Below are 17,497 nucleotides of genomic sequence, written 5' to 3' on the forward strand. Positions count from 1 at the left end.
TCTAGCTTCCTGCAAGCAAATTACTTGTGTATGAATTTCTTTTATTTCTCTGGATTATATTCCACAAAACTGAACGTTATTGCCTGGCATATATTGGAGCTCAGTTAGTTTGTATACTATGTTTGATAACGTAATGTTAATGTCTGTTAATGTTAACTGATTTTCGAGGCCATTTGGTCCAATTTCGAGGGCATTTTGCCCCAAGCCCCCGTTAATTTTGAACACTGATTCATGGGTATGTTGCATATAATTTGCTGTAGGCATGCTGTCCAAAAAGCAACAATTCATCACAAAAACACAGCGGTTTATCTCGAATGAGATCCCAGCCACGGAAATACATCAAGTCGCAGCCCATTTACGTCAAGAGGAAATTGCCAATTGAGTGTCTTTGAAGTGTGCTTGGATGTGGACCGATACATTGTAAGACATGACGGAATGTGAGGCATGTGAAGACGGACTAATGTCGATGCCTTGTGTGGCCTGGGAGGGTCAGAGGAGACCCTTCCTCAGACAGTGACGGTCACAGGCTACGACACGGGTCACCCGGACACATTCTCTGGTGAAGGTGGTCGTGATGTTCTGCAGCGGTCGCAGAGTGTGGCCTCTTTTCGCGAGAGACGTTTTGTTGGCACGACTCTTTGCGTCCACGTCGTCGTCACCAGATGGACACCTCTGTGTCATAACCGTGGTGTATTGATGCAGAGTTTCTAAACCATCCCAGCTGTTGTTGATGTCGTCTATGATTAGGCGCCGGTGAGATGAAATGGCTTAAAAGTAAAACATAACTTTTTTCCTTTTTATCACAGTTTTTGAAGGCGTCTGCCTATTCCGAGTGACTTGATCAAAGGTTGGTAAAATGACTTTGTAAAGCGGGGATTTCGTAAAGGAATAATAAAAGACGAAAGAAAACAGGGATCTCTTTGTTCAGGCACATCCAGCGTTCTCAAAGGTGACAAGAAGACGCAGCTCCGCCATTTATCTCGTTGACAAAATAATGGGGATTCAGTCGTAGCTTAAACCCGCTCTCTTCACATGTGTTGTCAGCAGCTCTTTCATCTGAACAAGAGATGCTTGTCGGGAGGCTCTCGCACGGGGGTGAAGACGTCCCTGCCCGGCTTACCAAAACAGAAGAAGGAAACTTGTTTGGGCCTATTCTGTAAATGCTTTACCAAGTTTTAGGGACGCCTTTTGTTGTTGTTGTTTTGTTGCTGTAGAAATCCCCCCACTCGTCACTCAAGCTGGACGTGCCCCCCCCCCCCCCCCCCCCCCATCCCCCCGCGGCCTTTATCCACCTAGCCTTTTGTCTCGCCACAGAGGTGTCTGTCTCGTCTGTGCTTCCCATTAGCAGTCATTTAAGGACTTCAAAGGTTGCCCCGTGAGAAGCGAAGGCACTGGGTGTGCCCGGTGTGCTTAAGGAACTGGGTGTGTGTGTGTGTGTGTGTGTGTGTGTGTGTCCTTTCCTACTGTGACTGTCTGCGTTAGTCCCGGAGGTATGGTAGTATGGTCATGGTACGCTTTACTCCCCAAAGGAACTCAGCCCCAGTGTCTGCTGCGTACATTACAGCGAGCGCTCCCACTGTAATGGAGTCTTTTCAACAGAGCATCACACATTAGAAGTGAGATTCCAAGTCATCCGGATCCCTTCCTTTCCACATCCCGTCTCGGTGGCATTTTGCACAGATGACGTGGTGCATGATGCGGAAATCACACTCGGCCTGATACATCTCTGCCCAAAGAGGAAGTAAACTAACCTATACTCATATTATTTTCCCTTAACATGTTGAATATATAATATTATATTATTGCCCCCCCCCCCCCCTATATTACATAGTCTCTTTTATAAATAGGAATAGAAAATTTCACAGCGTCTGTGCAGCCTTGTTTATTGTTTATCCACGGTGTCCATGGAAACGGCAATGAAAGAACGCAGCCATAAAGAAGGTATGGTTTCCTTGCTCAGAAAAGGTAGTCTGTTTACTTTTCTGATGGCTACATCACAGCGTGACTCGTAAATGTTCAGACGAACTTAATTCTCGGTTATTTGCGGTTGTCTCTAAGATACACCCAATTCAACGTTTTAACCACATTTTCTTTAAAACTAATTTGATCGCAGATGTCTGCCGTTGGTACGGTTATAAGGCACTTGGGGCGCAGAGCTGTTTTGCGGCCTGTGACGTACAGGCGTAGACTAGAGGCAGCTCTGCGCCGTAGGAGTGTGACACAATAAATGTGTTTAGATGGATAACAGATTTTGGGTTCATTTACATGTCCAAAGGAATAATGAGAACAATATTGACGCCTAGGATCAAATTAATTAAAGACCCTCATTTGAATATTCAAGTTGATAAGACAAAAGCGACGGATGACAGAAACGCCGACAGATGGTTTGTAGACGTATAGAATGAACACGCCATGTTGACCTACGAGACCTGCAGCATCTGCTGGCTGCTTGCCATGCACACAGCTCCCATCTGAGGCCCAGCCTCTGGCCATCGCTCACAGCAGTGCAGCGTAAGGAAGAGAGGGATCAACTAAGCCTTCCAGAATAGGGCTAAAGACCACATATGCCGTTACTCCACGCCGCAGGGTATAAATCAATACACTTTTGTCAGGCATGGGGAAAAAGAAAAACACATAGCGTTTCTTACCTCAATTCAAAGTGGTATTCCTTAACCTCATGAATCTATTTTTATTGATTTTACTTCCATTTCCTCCAGTATGACGCCGAAATAGAAAACCTAGTCCATCACAATGTAGACATGTATGCAGCCGAAACGTATAAGATATTCCTTTATTGATCCACTTGGGGGAAATTCAGGCATCATAGCAGCATGCATGGGGGAGGGGGAGGAGGAGGGGTGGGGGGGGGTACAGGTATGGGCAGGGTAAATAGTAGAAGACATAATACAGGCAATACAATTATATTACGGTAGAAGAGTAAGGAGAGTAGATGCATTCAACAAGCAGGTAAATAACTAGCTATATGTTAGACAGGTAGTCAGAAAGTGTGATCAAATTAAGTTGTGGTGTGTACTCCTCTTGGTATCTATCTGACATTTAAGTCGTCCGCCCCATCACCTCAGGATGCTGAAGGCTTTTGTAATTGCACAGAATTACCAAAACATTTCAGAAACGAATTGGCTAGGGGCACGTTTCATCAAAAGTCTCCGTCTGTACTAGCTCACGCATTCAAAAACGTATTTGCCTAAAACTTCAGATGAATCGCTAAACTACTAGAGACTACCTTGGGACAACTGCACAGGTTTTAGTTGACTTGAAGATTATTTTAGTTGAGTTAGTTTATCCTTTTTGAATGATTCTGCTGCTGTACGAGTTACTACTAGAAAACAAAACAAACGTAAAACAATATTCACAGATGCAGTATAGTAGCCCTGTTGCTTTTAATTTACACTAGATGCAAAGAGGTCATTTCATATTTTACATACATTTTCCCAAGACAACAATATGGGAGAGAGCAATTTTACAGAGGCCTCACACCAATTCTATCAGCACTTTGTATTCATGCAGGAGGGCTCTGTGTGAGTGTATCCATCTCTCTCTGTGGCACACAGCCACCTGGGCCTTTGGCAGCGGGGTCAAGCGGGTCACAGCGCCAGTCATATCCGTGATACTTCTGGAACATGAAATCAATTCTGCACTGCATGAAAATCACTCCGTGGCTAGCTAGACCTGACTGACGGGTGAGTGAGACTCCACCTCACCTCAGTGTTAATAGCTGCTATGTGTGTAGGCTCCTATAGCCTAGAAAGAGACGGCTTGAAATAACAAGAGGACGCGTTGTCCTCGACTAAACACAGGCCGGTGTGCTACGGATTATGTTGAAAAGCAACAACACACACGTGTTTCATTAATAAGGAAAACACATCCTGTTATCGTTTCAACACGTCTCGTTTTGAGAGTGTAGCACGGAGAGAAGAAAACATGGCTCCCAATGGGGGGGACTGTATTTAGTGTTATGATGTCATCAGTCCTCCTAATCTATCCCACAATGCAATGCGTCTAACATCCTCTTTTGATCTTGACAAGTGTTGGCGCTAACATTAGCTACCAGAGATTTGAGCTAATGTCAGCTACCATTAATGTTGCAGATAACGCTAGCTACCGTTAATCAAAGACCGTCATGAGAGGATGTTAGAAGCCTTGCATTGTGGGGTAGATTAGCAATGACATCATAATATGGTACAGTCCCCCATTGGTTAGAATGATACATCAATCAAGGGTAGAGTGTATATTATTGAAGGATTATACTTATTGATAGAAAATACTTTCATATACTATCTTTGTGGTTTCGTTTCATCCTGTGCGAACGGGACAAATGGAAAAAAGCATTTAAGCTTCATAAAACATTTGAAACTCCCGTTGAGCTCAAATACTGTGCTTGTATCAGTCATTTTGTGAAGATGTCATCGTTCAATAGTTTAAACAAAGTGTAAACAAAGCCAGTGGCAGACGGCGCCATACTTCAATGCCAGATGGTGCTTTTAACTTTAAAGTAAAAGAAACAAAGAGGAAAGTCATTTTTTTTTTTTTACTTTTTTTACTTCTAGAGATTCCAGTTTTCTCTTAACTCATTCAACGCCATAGCCAGCGCCCATCTCTGCTCTTTAGCGCCACCTTTCCATTGCCTATTTTCACGACATTTCACAATCTTTGCGGATCTATTGTATATTATAGCTATGGAGAAAATAGTCCCGCTCATTTGACAGACACTATTTGTAGTCCAATATGTAAAAAAGAGTTTAATTTTCTTCATTTGCATGTTATCCCGTGGTGAATATTGTATAGTTTCAGAGTGATCCGGGCTAATTCCTGGAAGCTGAGTTATGGAGCGTTATATGCATTTTGCGAAAGTCGTTTGCGTTGCTCGCCTGGACACGATATTATTTCCAAATCAAAGGTATATAATAGGTATTATGTTTCATCATGAAGGCATCAAAGGGGGGGGTTGTTTTGTGATGCTCTGATCGTCAGCAACGGCATACGTTTTGAATACTAAATATGTTGATCGTTGCGATCTATGTGAAATCATTGTAGGATCAAAGTAGGATTGATGTCATATAGTCCTTACCTTTGCTAGGAGTTATTCCAAAATTAATATTCCAATTAATCTAATTGGTCTGATCGCGATTTCCAGTATTGATGTCCATCGGGTCCCTGACATGAAATGGCACAAAATATGCATCAAGTGTGCTGGACGCATTCCAAGTTGCTCGAATGAAGCGTTTCACTTGCCCGGGTCCAAATTCTCCGCCCGGGCCATATAAAATTTAACTGGTAGGCGATACTGCCACCTAGCAGGATTCGGCCGGCATTGCACTCTCGAGGTCTCAGAATGAGTTCCAATGATAACACTGAGGTCCGTGAGAGTGTATAGAATATGAAAATCGGAAAAAAGTGAAAACGTTCTAATAACGAGTATACTCGTTGAACCGCTGGCGGCCAATAACGAGTATACTTGTGATTGGCGCAGAAAGTGTTAAAAGAACACGCCAACATTTTGGGAAATTGGCTTACAGTCTTCTCCAGAGGGATACAAGAAGATAGATACCAGTTTTCTCTGTGTTCAGTAGAAAGCTATCTGGCTGCTTAGCACAATGAATGGAAGCGGACATGACCGGTTAGCCTTCGGAGAGGTGTTAGTTGGACAATGCCTAGGCTAACCGGTCATGTCTGCTTCCATTCATTGTGCTAAGCTAGGCTAACATGCAGCCAGATAGCTTTCTACTGAACGCACAGAGAGGAAACTGGTATATCTTCTTGTCTCTCTCTGGAGAAGACTGTAAGCTAATTTCCCAAAATGTTGGCGTGTTCCTTTTAAGAGAAGGACACAGGCTTAATGGGTTTTTAATAGAATCACATATTGAGATGTGGTGTGCAGTAAATGGATGGACACTGGCAGCAGGTGTGTGATATTGGTGCTCTATGCAAGACTTTTTATTTTCATAAATCATGTATTAGCATATGAATTCAGTTTTGGGGGGAATCAATTAAACATGCAGACCACGTTCAGTCTGTTTAGGTAGCGGCAGTATTTGTCCAATTGCCACACTGAATCTTCGAAGGTTGAATTATGAATGACGGCATAATGAATGCCATGAATCCAGGCTAGATGGGTTAAATGCATCAGTGGCTACAGAATATTCGACTGGCCTCTCGCTTCATATTCCATTCTATGCCAGCACTCGGCTCGAAGTCATTCAAGGCAACTTGCAGCTCTTTCGTTACCATTGAAGGCCCTATCCAGCTGTTTCGTATTCAAGGTTTCTACGGTTACAGATCAAATACAGAGGAATAATGTCTTTAGCCAGAGACGGTTGTCCCTGACTACTAGCCTAAAGGACAGGAGGACAGGAGAAACTTTATTTTTTCCCTTTTTTCTTTTTAAGATTCATTCAGTGAATAAGCACCCATTCCAAATTAATGCCATTCTGGAGTAACATCATTTTTTCTTTTTCTCTCCCTTTCCCCCCTTTTTTCATTTGAAAGAGTGCAAAAAATGTTTATGTTAATATGAAAATTCCCATAGAACCCATATCGAGATTTTCACACTTTAAAGCAGAACATGGGTCATGAGAACTGAATATAAACTAGGCTACTCTCTCTCGCACACACAACCAGAGAGAGAGAGAGAGACTTTATACTGGTGAGGAAATGCGAATTGTCAACAACCCAGGTAAATTGAGTTTGAGTACTCTCCTCTCCATGGTAACCCACCCCCTCCACACAGCTAACTGTGTTATTATCTCTAGAATCTGGAGTGTTCAGATTACAGGGTTTTGTGTTGGAGCTTGTAACTAGTTGGCCCATGCATTCTTGCCTTTCGCCAGGGTAGTTAAGAGGTGACAGGAATGTCCGTAGGATCCTATACAATAAGTGTCACAATCGCAAATAAAGATTGTGGTAAACCGTATTATCTTTTTGTTGTCGCTGTTGTCATCTGATAATATACCTCAGATTTTTTGCCTTAGTTCTCTTATTTGTTTTCAGTGCAAGGATATGCATGGGGGGATTGGGGGGGGTGGGGTTGAATTTACAATTCTATATCTTTTCATGAAGAATTCTGGTATGTGAGGCCAGGTGTTTCATTCTCTCCGTAAAGCCTCCCGTATTGAAAATCCATAAGTCAGATTTTGGCTGCAGGGCAAGAATCTCCTGATTTCCTCTTGATGGGAGAAGCGCCTTGACATTTTCTGTCCCTGGGGATGTGGAGGCCTGCAAAGGCCAGGTGGGGGTTTGGAACATATTTGCCCAGCTCCTGTTCCTACAGGCCCAAGTATTTGTCAAATATAAGCTGGGCTTCTTTAAGTGGTCTTTAATAACAAAGGGCCTTAAATCTTCCTGTCACATAGTTCCAGGATGAGCAAATCCTGCTGCACATGGAATGGAAGTCTGGAGAAATTACATAACCCCCCCCACCCCCCCATTCTATGATGACGTTTTTCTAGCCGCCGTCTTCAAACGGAAGAAATTCTTAGTCCTATCTAGGACCTTTGTCGAGGAATTTATTGGTTGATTCTTTATCGCCGAATCTGTAAAATGTGAGTTTTCCCACATGCAGTAATGCAGAAGGACCTCGTTAAAACTAGTGCTCTCACCAGATAATATGCTTTTTTTGTGTGGAAATAACTCATTCCGCCTCGGAGAAAACCATGAAAATACACTAATTGACAAACAAAGCCTCGGTTGACTAAGGGTGTGTGTGTGCTGCGCCGTGTTTCGTGTTCTGTTCTGTATTAAAAGCCTAGTGTACATCATCGCACAGCTTCCTGGCCACCATCCAAGGCAAAGATGTCATCTCATGCACTGCAGGCCTGGTCACACCAGTCGCATCCAAAACATAAAGGCTTATATAGGCCTCCTGTACTGATGCAGTCGCAATCCAAAACACAAAGGCCTATGTAGGCCATCTATACAGTTGGCAGCTGGCATCTCCGGACGGTTCAAGCTTGTGAACCCTTGTGTTTGGTTTGGGCGCTGGCTGGGGCCCAGGGGGGTAGCTCCACTGAACTTCCAGCACATCAAACACGGGTCCTGGGGGACATTCCATCACTTTCTCCAGGTGCTGCTCGTCCTGTTACTGATGGGGTTCTTCTAACCCGAGAAAGGGCCTCGGAACACGGTGCTGGAAAAGCTTGTTTGGGGTGGAGTTCTTCTAACGGGTGGGAACGATGTGGAAACATTGAAATATACATAGAATAGAATAGGTAGAGCCTGAGGTGTAGGCGCCAGCAGTAGGCTAGCTGGTCCGCATCCCTTTCCATTCATTTGTTTTGCATCTTCTTCACCGACTCTGGAGAAGATGGTAAGCGCATTTTCCCATAATACTAGCGTGTTCCTTTAATTTAACCCTTTCACTACCACACTACAGAAGGTTAAACCCTTTACTATCACACTACCGACGGTACTCACTTTTTTTAAATATTTTTTTTTAAATCCTCTCTTTCTCCGTTTTTTCTCGCCGTCCCAATTTAGTCGTTGTGCCAAAATTCCGCCCCTCCCCTGCCTGGTTGTTGTGCGCATGGTTGCCTACTGGTCGGTACAAGGGAACCCTGAAGTCATCCGCACGCTTCCTCCGACACGCGCGGCGACAGCCAGTGACTCTTTTTTCACCTGGCAGCGAGGACTCTCATTGGTGAAGCGTAACGCGTGGGAGGTCACGCTGCCTTCATCAAGTCCTGTCTACGATGAGCAAGCGCCCAGACCTGACCTGTAGGCGTCGCTGTCCACAACGCCAGATTCCCACCCATGACTTGCCCTCCCCCTAACTCAGCCAAACGAGTTAGTATGACGATCAGCCCAAGCCAAGGCAATGCTGACTCCGGGAGTCGAGACCGCAGCCTCTTACATTGGTGACGAGCGCAATCTCTGCTACGCCACCTGACCGCCCTCGATACTCACTTTCTTTACAGTTTTTGTTTTTATCTGATATGTGGATTGGATTTCAGTGGGTAGAGGGGAGCGGTTGCTACTGCAGGCTACACCTCAGGCTCTGCCAAGACAGGTCTGGAGAAATTCACACTAAGTTACTAAACTCCAACCCACACGTCAGACCAAAACAAAATAATTAAACGAAGCGCAATACCAAGCGGGGCTCTTTTTGGTTGCTGTTTGACACGACGCTGGAAAAGCTTGTTTGGGGTGGAGTTCTAACGGGTGGGAACGATTTGGAAACATTGAAATATGCAGTACATGGAATAGAATAGAATGGAATGGAAATACTTTATTCATCCCGAGGGAAATTTGGCACTACAGATCGCTCACAGTAAACATTTAGGTAGTCAAAAACAAAAGTCACGAATAAGAATAAAATTCACAGCGCAGGTGATTGATTGAATGAAAATTGTATTAACAGATTGCAGAATGGATACAATACAGTACGGCTCAATACACACAATTGTTAAGGGGATGCAGACCAGAGAGAGACTTTCGTCTTTATACATTCAGGGTCCCCCATTTTCAATTCATAATGAATTGTAAGTAAGGGTGCCATTAGCACCGTGCAATCCATTCTTTGTGGATCTAGCCCTTGGTCCGGGATATACATTTTCTATGTTATGTATATACATTCTAATATAAAATATACAGAAATATACAGTAAGTTAGTGTACAGTAAAACGTGTGGAATTGTACAGTGTCGATTTTAAGAGTAAAGTAAAAGTCCAGGAAGATTTGATAGTACTGTAACCCTGTGCTCAGTGATGCAGTGAGGCACAGTGATGCGTTGTAGAGTCTGATGGCTGTCGGAATGAAGGACTTCCTGAGCCGTTCAGTGTTGCATCTTGGGAGTCTTAGTCTAACCACTCTAGACATGCCTGCATCTCTTCAGTCTGGGCCGCTGTCCTCCCTGCGCCGCGGCCTCCTGGACTTTATGTTGCAGTGTTTGTCGTTCTCTTATCGTTCACGCGTCCTCTCCCTCAACCTCACTGTTCAAACCATGTCTACGTCTCCTACAGCTGCCATTTCAAGACTAATGAGAAATATCTTCAATAGCTTTAATAGCACACTAACACGCACACACACACACACACCTACGCACGCACGCACACACACACGCACGCACGCACGCACGCACGCACGCACGCACGCACGCACGCACGCACACACACACACACACACACACACACACACACACACACACACACACACACACACACACACACACACACACACACACACACACACACACACACACACACCTTTTTCATGTCTGCTTCCCCTGTCTGCCATTTCAGATTGTCATGTAGTAGGTCCAAAATGCTAATCCTGTCATGTCAAATATCTTCAATAGCTTTAATAGCACACTAATGCACACACACCCCTTTTCCACCCCTCTAGTTAATATAATAATTGCCTATTGATCATTTAGCAAACTTAACATTGTAATCTTAGCAGTGGCGTGGGATCAGCTGAATATGAGCACTTCATTTGTTATGCAATGTTACCTAACGTTGGCTAATGGGAGCCCCGGCTGACTGTGAAGCAGCACCCAGATGCCACAGCTGAGGCTACAGCTTCGCTAATCTGACCCCAACAATAATAAAGCTATTCTTCTTCTCTCAGAAGAACTGTGGGTGGCTGGAATTCACCGTGGTTGTGTATTTCATTAAGGGTTTGTAATGGATGACTTGTCTCTCCCAGCCCCGCAGCTATGCGTCTTGACGCAGCCTCAGTCTGTACTGTGTCCTCCTGGAGGGGCGACGGGGAAACACCTCCGCTCTCTCACTCTGTCACGTTACCAACAGCTTTTCTACAATCACTCATTTGACCTTTTGCGCTTCTCCAGAGTCGTACAAGAAGATGGATAGCAATTTCCTCTTGTGTGTTCAGCAGAAAGCTATCCGGCTCAGCTGCAAGATAGCCTAGCTTAGCACAAATGAATGGAAGTGGATACTTAAAACTCCAGGAGAGGTGTTTTTTGCTAGGCTAGCTGGTCCGTATCCCCTTCCATTAATTTGTTTTGCATCTTCTTCACCGACTCTGGAGAAGATGGTGAGCGTATTTACCATAATACTAACGTGTTCCTTTTAAGGGAGATGGTTTAAGAGATAACAATTCATAGTATTTGATTGTAGATATATTAGTCTGCAAACAACAGGTGGTTATAATCAAATAACAGGTACAGGTTGTTTAGAGTTTTAGTTTTGTTGTTTCAATAATCTTTAGATTAATCAACTATCAAAATTGTTTTTAGTTGCAGCCCTGGCTACAGGGTACTCACTTTCTTTACAGTTTTTGTTTCTATCTGATAATATCAGAAAATTGTGTGGATTGGATTTCAGTGGGTAGAGGGGAGTGGTTGCTACTGCTGGCTACACCTCAGGCTCTGCTAAGACAGGTATGGAGAAATTCACACTGTAGTAAGTTACTAAACTCCAACCCACACATCGGACCAAAACAAAATAATTAAACAAAGCGCAATACCAAGCAGGGCTCTTTTTCCTAGAGGTTGCTGTTTGATGGCATTACAGATTATACCTTTCACTGGTGGTATGGTTACTGCAATTAGCATAATGTTTATGGCTCATTTTCATTGTTTACCCAAACCAAGCTGTGTGGTATATCATCTATAGAATTAGAGCTCTTAGTACAAATAGGCCTACTTAACATGTAAAGAATCGGAAAAACCTAAAAATCTGAATTTGTATGTCAAATAATTTGTAAGTTTATTTGGATCCCCATTAACCACAGCAGTGCTGTGGCTATTCTTCCTGGGGTCCATGACACGTAAAATACAGTTACAGACTTTATACACTCACAACATTCACATGGCATACCTGTTAAACAACAATAAATACTCCTTATCAAATTCATAATACAATACAACAATACATACTCCTAATCAATTCATAATACAACAATACCTATTCATAATTATTTCATTATACAATACAGCATAATATACTATTTAGCTTTTACATACATTATCTATGTTCATATCAACCAATTATACAATCTTCTAATAATATATCCATATCAGACACATACCTTTACATCTACGTATTTCCCTATCTCTTTATCAGACACATACATTTTCATTTACGTACACACTATCTATTAGGAAATGTCAATTTCTTTGGTTGAAAATGTTGTTTTACCAAGATTCTGAACTGACATTTACTATTCTCCTGCTTAACATGTCTGGGAAGAGAGTTCCATTCCTGCATACCACGGAACATGACAGTTCGCTTCATTGCATTCGACCTCACTTTTGGAAGTGTAAAACCTCGTGCAGAAGCATGTCTGGTGGAATGGTTGTGTCTGTCAAGACTTATAGATAAATTGTTATATAAAATTGAGGGGATCTTTGTAACAAGAATATTCCTAGTGAATACAAGGAGTGAGCAGATTAACTTATGTTTGACAAGTAACCAAGTTAAACAACTGTGCATCGCTGTGACATTAGTTCTGTACTCACAGCGAAGCGCTATACGTGCTGCTTTGTTTTGTACCATTTGCAATTTTTTTCAGTTTATTCGTTGTTACATTCGACCATACTGCAGGACAATAGTCATGATTTGACAAAACCAGAGCCTGAATGACCAGTTTGATAGAATTTTGTGGTAACAAATGAGCACATCTTTTAACAACAGAAATCCCTCTTCCCATTTATTATTATATTGTTTATGGTGTGACCATGACAATTTACTGTCTAATGTTACTCCTAGGAGTTTAGTCTCCTGGACTTGATTAATTACCACATCACTTATCAAAAGTTTCAAGACTGGGTTCGAGTATGGTTTGAACAGAAAATGATGCTACTTGTCTTTGATATGTTTAGAACTAGTTTGTTATTTTTTATCCATTCCATTACTGATTGCAACTCTGCCTTTAGGACCGTATTTTATTCATTGGCTGTAGAGGCTGATGTGTAAATCGTTGAATCATCCGCATTAGGGGTGTAACGATGCGACCTCACAACGATTCGATTACGATCATTCAGGTAACGATTCAATGCATCATGAAATCTCTTCATTTGACCACGATTCGATACATTTTCGATACATTTTCTATCAGTTAATTCCCCAAAAAATTTTGAATACACAAATGTGGCTGGGGGAACTGATTCACTCAGCATGAATGGACTATAGGTCAATAAAAACAACACACCAAAAAAAACATAATTTTTTTTTAAGATTTTTTGTATTTTGATTCATTTAGATTATAATCTATTATAATTAGTGATGTCCGATATTATCGGCCGATATCGGCATTAAAATGTGATATCGGAAAATATCGGTATCTGTTTTCAAAAAAAATTTAAAATTAAAAATTTTACATTTCTATAACCTTTATTTACCCAGGCAAGCAAGTAAGAACAAATTCTGATTTTATTTATTGTCAAAAGTATGCATAATGTTGTGTTAATTCCACAACAAGAGTATGTAATGTTAATTACTTGAAATTATTCCATTTTTTGGGGGGGGAAACCCTGCATATATCGGTATCGGTTGATATCGGTATCGGAAATTAAGAGTTGGACAATATCGGTATCGGTAAAAAAGCCAATATTGAGCATCCCTAATTATAATCGATTCTAACATTCAAATCGATGCATCGATTCTAACATATTCAAATCGATGCATCGATTCGAACACATTAGAAATTGATTAGATTTGTTTCCGGTTTGCTAAATAAGTTTGAATCCAAGATAATGCAGATAAGGAGAAACCGTAACATTCAAGTTTAAGTAAGAATTTGTGATCAATGATGTCGAATGCTGCAGTAAAATCAAGCAAGACGGCGCCAACCATTTTCTTTTTATCTATCTTTTTCAGCCAATCATCCGTCATTTGGGTTAAAGCAGTCGCTGTTGAATGTCCTTCACGATATGCATGTTGAAAAACAGTGGTTAATGTGTTCAAAGAAAAATAGCATTTAATCTGTTCACTTACTATTCTTTCCATCAGTTTACTTAAAACTGGCAGTAAACTTATGGGACGACTATTAGATCCTGAGAATGGCAATTTCAAATTTTTTGGCAGTGGTATTACTTTGGCAGTTTTCCACTGTTGCGGATACAAACATTCACTAAAGTATTGATTTATAATATGACAGTAATATGTATGTATCGTTTCAAGATTCAAGAGTTTATTCATCACACATACCAGGGCATATAGTGAAATGTGGTTGGCCATGCCCGCTACGATTGTGCAATAAAACAATCATAATAATAATAAAAAGAGAACTAGAATAGACATGGTAAATAGACATGTTAATGAATCGCCTCAAGGCACTGGATCCTATGTACACTCCTATACAATGTGCAGTTTTTCTTCTATGTCCCTATGCTATACTTGCTGTTACTAACTATAGTATGCAACAATCACAACTAAGTTATTTTCTTAAAGTGTCCTTTTCTTGTGTGTTTAAAGTGACCTATGGTGCGTTTGTGTACGTGCGAGTGCAGAGTGTTGTGTTGTGTATGTGTGTGTTCATGTGTGCTTGTGTATGGAGACTGGAGAGATCATTGTTCTGATGGCCTGAGGGAAGAAGCTGCTCTCTCTGTCCTTGTTGCGTGTATACGGAGGTGCTTGCCTGACTGCAGCAGCTTGAACAGGCTGTTGTTGGGGTGGTGACTGAGAACAGGCTGTTGTTGGGGTGGTGACTGAGTCCTTCATTATTCCATTATTCTGCAGGCTCTGGATTTGCACCGTATAACCACCTGTAGAGTGGTAGTGGTGCAATACCCGTAGTCCATTCTGCTGAGCGCACTACTCTCTGTAGGGCCTTCCTATCCTGGGCCGTGCTGTTTCCAAACCAGGCAGTGATGTTCCCAATCAGAATGTTCTCTACAGCCCCGGAATAGAAGGAGTGGAGTATCTTCCCTGATACTCTGAACTTCCCTAATTATCTCAGGTGGTAGAGGCACTGTTTCGCCTTTTTCACCACAGTGTCTATGTGAGTTGACCATGTCAGGTCCTCTGTGATGTGGACTCCCAGGTACTTACTTAAAGCGGCTGACACTGTCTACGATAGCCCCATTTATCCACAATGGCTTGTGTGTCCCCTGCTGTATTCTCCTAAAATCCACGATCAGCTCCTTGGTTTTACTGGTTGGTCCAGGATCTGATGCACTGTGTTCATACTATAGGCTCGTCCAGGATCTGATTCACTGTGTTCATACTACTATAGGCTGGTCCGGGATCTGATGCATTGTGTTCATACTATAGGCTGATCCAGGATCTGATTCACTGTGTTCATACTATAGGCTGGTCCAGGATCTGATGCATTGTGTTCATACTATAGGCTGATCCAGGATCTGATTCACTGTGTTCATACTATAGGCTGGTTCGGGATCTGATGCATTGTGTTCATACTATAGGCTGATCCAGGATCTGATTCACTGTGTTCATACTATAGGCTGGTCCGGGATCTGATGCACTGTATTCATACTATAGGCTGGTCCAGGATCTGATGCACTGGGACACGTTTCTCTCTTCTTCATTCATTAATAAAGTCACTGCACCCCCAGTACTGCAGCTTTAAAAATAGCCCAATTTAAGGTTAGGAGTATAACTTAAAGAGAGAGAGGGTGGAAGACGCAACAAAACATAGTCTAATGGGATTGGCATCACCACATCTTTCTTTGTGGTTATTGATTGAGATGTCGGGGGGGGGGGGGTAAATGAGGCTCTAGCGTTTAATTTTTATGATTTATTTAGCATAATTCGAACATGATCTCGCAGCATTAAAACGAGGGGTAACGAGCATCATATGAATGAGGTTCGACCCATGTAGCACACACTGTGTCATCTGTGAAGTCTCCCTTCTTTTGAATACTATATTACACTATATCAGACCCACTGAGTGTCACAGCGCTGCGACACTCTAAAGCTATTATCTTTACTCAACGTTAACTTAATCCACATCAACCGTCAGAGCCAGAGTTTCTCATACTAGAGATGTGTTTATCTGCGTTCACCGTGTCTCTTAAAGCCTCATATAGGACTCTTGCTGAGTGGTAGTTGGGGCCTATAACACACGGCACACGTGGTTCTTATCTCAGCGGTGGCATATTCAACCATGACAGTTTCCCCTCACATTTTGGAAATCTGCAGAAAAAGGGCAATTGTCCCAGCAGGGGAGATGGGGGATGAAAGAGGGGGGGGGGGGCACAAACACAAGCCTGGAAGCATCCTTTTCCTGTTCTGTCTCTGTCTGGCAGCCTTTCGTAAGGTTTGCAGAGTGTGTTGTGATGAGTGCAGTGGCATTTGTATTATTACTGCCGTCTCTGAACCCCTTTATCCTTCAACTGTGTCAACTCTGTTAAATTATAATAATCATAATTTGCAGAGCGTGCAATTAGTGAACTAAATCATAGGCTACATACACATAATTGTTATATCTTTTATTATCTTATTGTGATCATAAATCAAAAACTAAATCATTGTGAGGCACGTGAACCCAACCTGAGCCTCAGAAGATACATACTTTGGAGTTTGGATAGTAAATGTGTTTGTAAACAAAACCACAGGTCCCGGCCTGCCACTGTAATCAACAACAACAGCCTCCTAGCTTCTAAATGTGCTCATTCACTCGTGGGCAGGAGAGAGCAGGGGGGGGGGGGGGTTATTTCCCCCCACATCTTTCACGACTACATAGTGCGCCTTTAATTCAGAATTGAGGTTCTTTTGGCAGCCAGCCCGTGCAGAACCTGCGAGGGGCTGATGATGACTGATGAGTGTGGGTGGGAAGGAGAGCAAACACGGAGCAGAAATAGCGGGTCAGCTCCAGCTTATGCAAGGCCTCTCTTTAGGGTAAGCTTGACTGCATGCAGCGGCAGCGGCGGAGGCAGAGCTGGGTTCCCACTTGTCTGCTCCGTCTACATGCGAACACCCACTGAGTGCCCCCCAAAGGGTCTGTCCTGAAAGGAGGGGAGAGCGCGCCAGAAGGAGGAACAACAGTGACTGTGTCGCGTTATCCTCCGTCCCATCTGTTTTAACTGTCCCAGGCGTCATGGAACAGGACGTTCTTTTTATTTTTTTTGTTGAGTTGCACGGGTCTGTAAGGCCCAAGGGCAGACGGAAGTGGTCCCAAATGTGCAATAAAGAGTGAAGTTGTGAACCTCACTTGTGGGAGGAAGTGGATGAGGAACAACAACAACAACAACAACAACAACAACAACAACAACAACAACAACAGCAAGGCGACACAGAGGAGTTGATGTTGTTCACTTCAGCTCTAAATAACTCCAGCTCACTCAGGCTTTGTGTTCACTGTCACGGTGCGCTGCTCCTCGTCCTTCCCTCGCCTCCACCTCACTTGACCCGACTTCCTCGTGGGTGGATCACTTCCTCTGTCACTGTTCGCCCAGCTGGCTTGATCAGAGCTGTCTGTTTTTGTGGAGGTGTGGGGGGGGTGTCAGTGATCGGAGGAAGCACCGTCCATAAAGCAGGCCTGTGTTACATTAGCTCCACTCCTCTGCTTTCCTTATATAACCGAAGGTTACCGCTTACCGCTCAGGCACTTCACAGCC

The 17,497-nt window shown here is 42.9% G+C and overlaps 1 protein-coding gene across 2 annotated transcripts in view; it reads left to right on the forward strand.

Annotated features, from left to right (window-relative positions):
- tiam1b (TIAM Rac1 associated GEF 1b) overlaps positions 1 to 17,497 on the forward strand; it is a 100,905-nt gene that overhangs the window by 32,699 nt on the left and 50,709 nt on the right. The window lies entirely within an intron of this gene.

Source organism: Notolepis coatsorum (genome assembly GCF_963971535.1).
Source record: "Notolepis coatsorum genome assembly, chromosome: 1".
NCBI lineage: Eukaryota > Metazoa > Chordata > Actinopteri > Aulopiformes > Paralepididae > Notolepis > Notolepis coatsorum.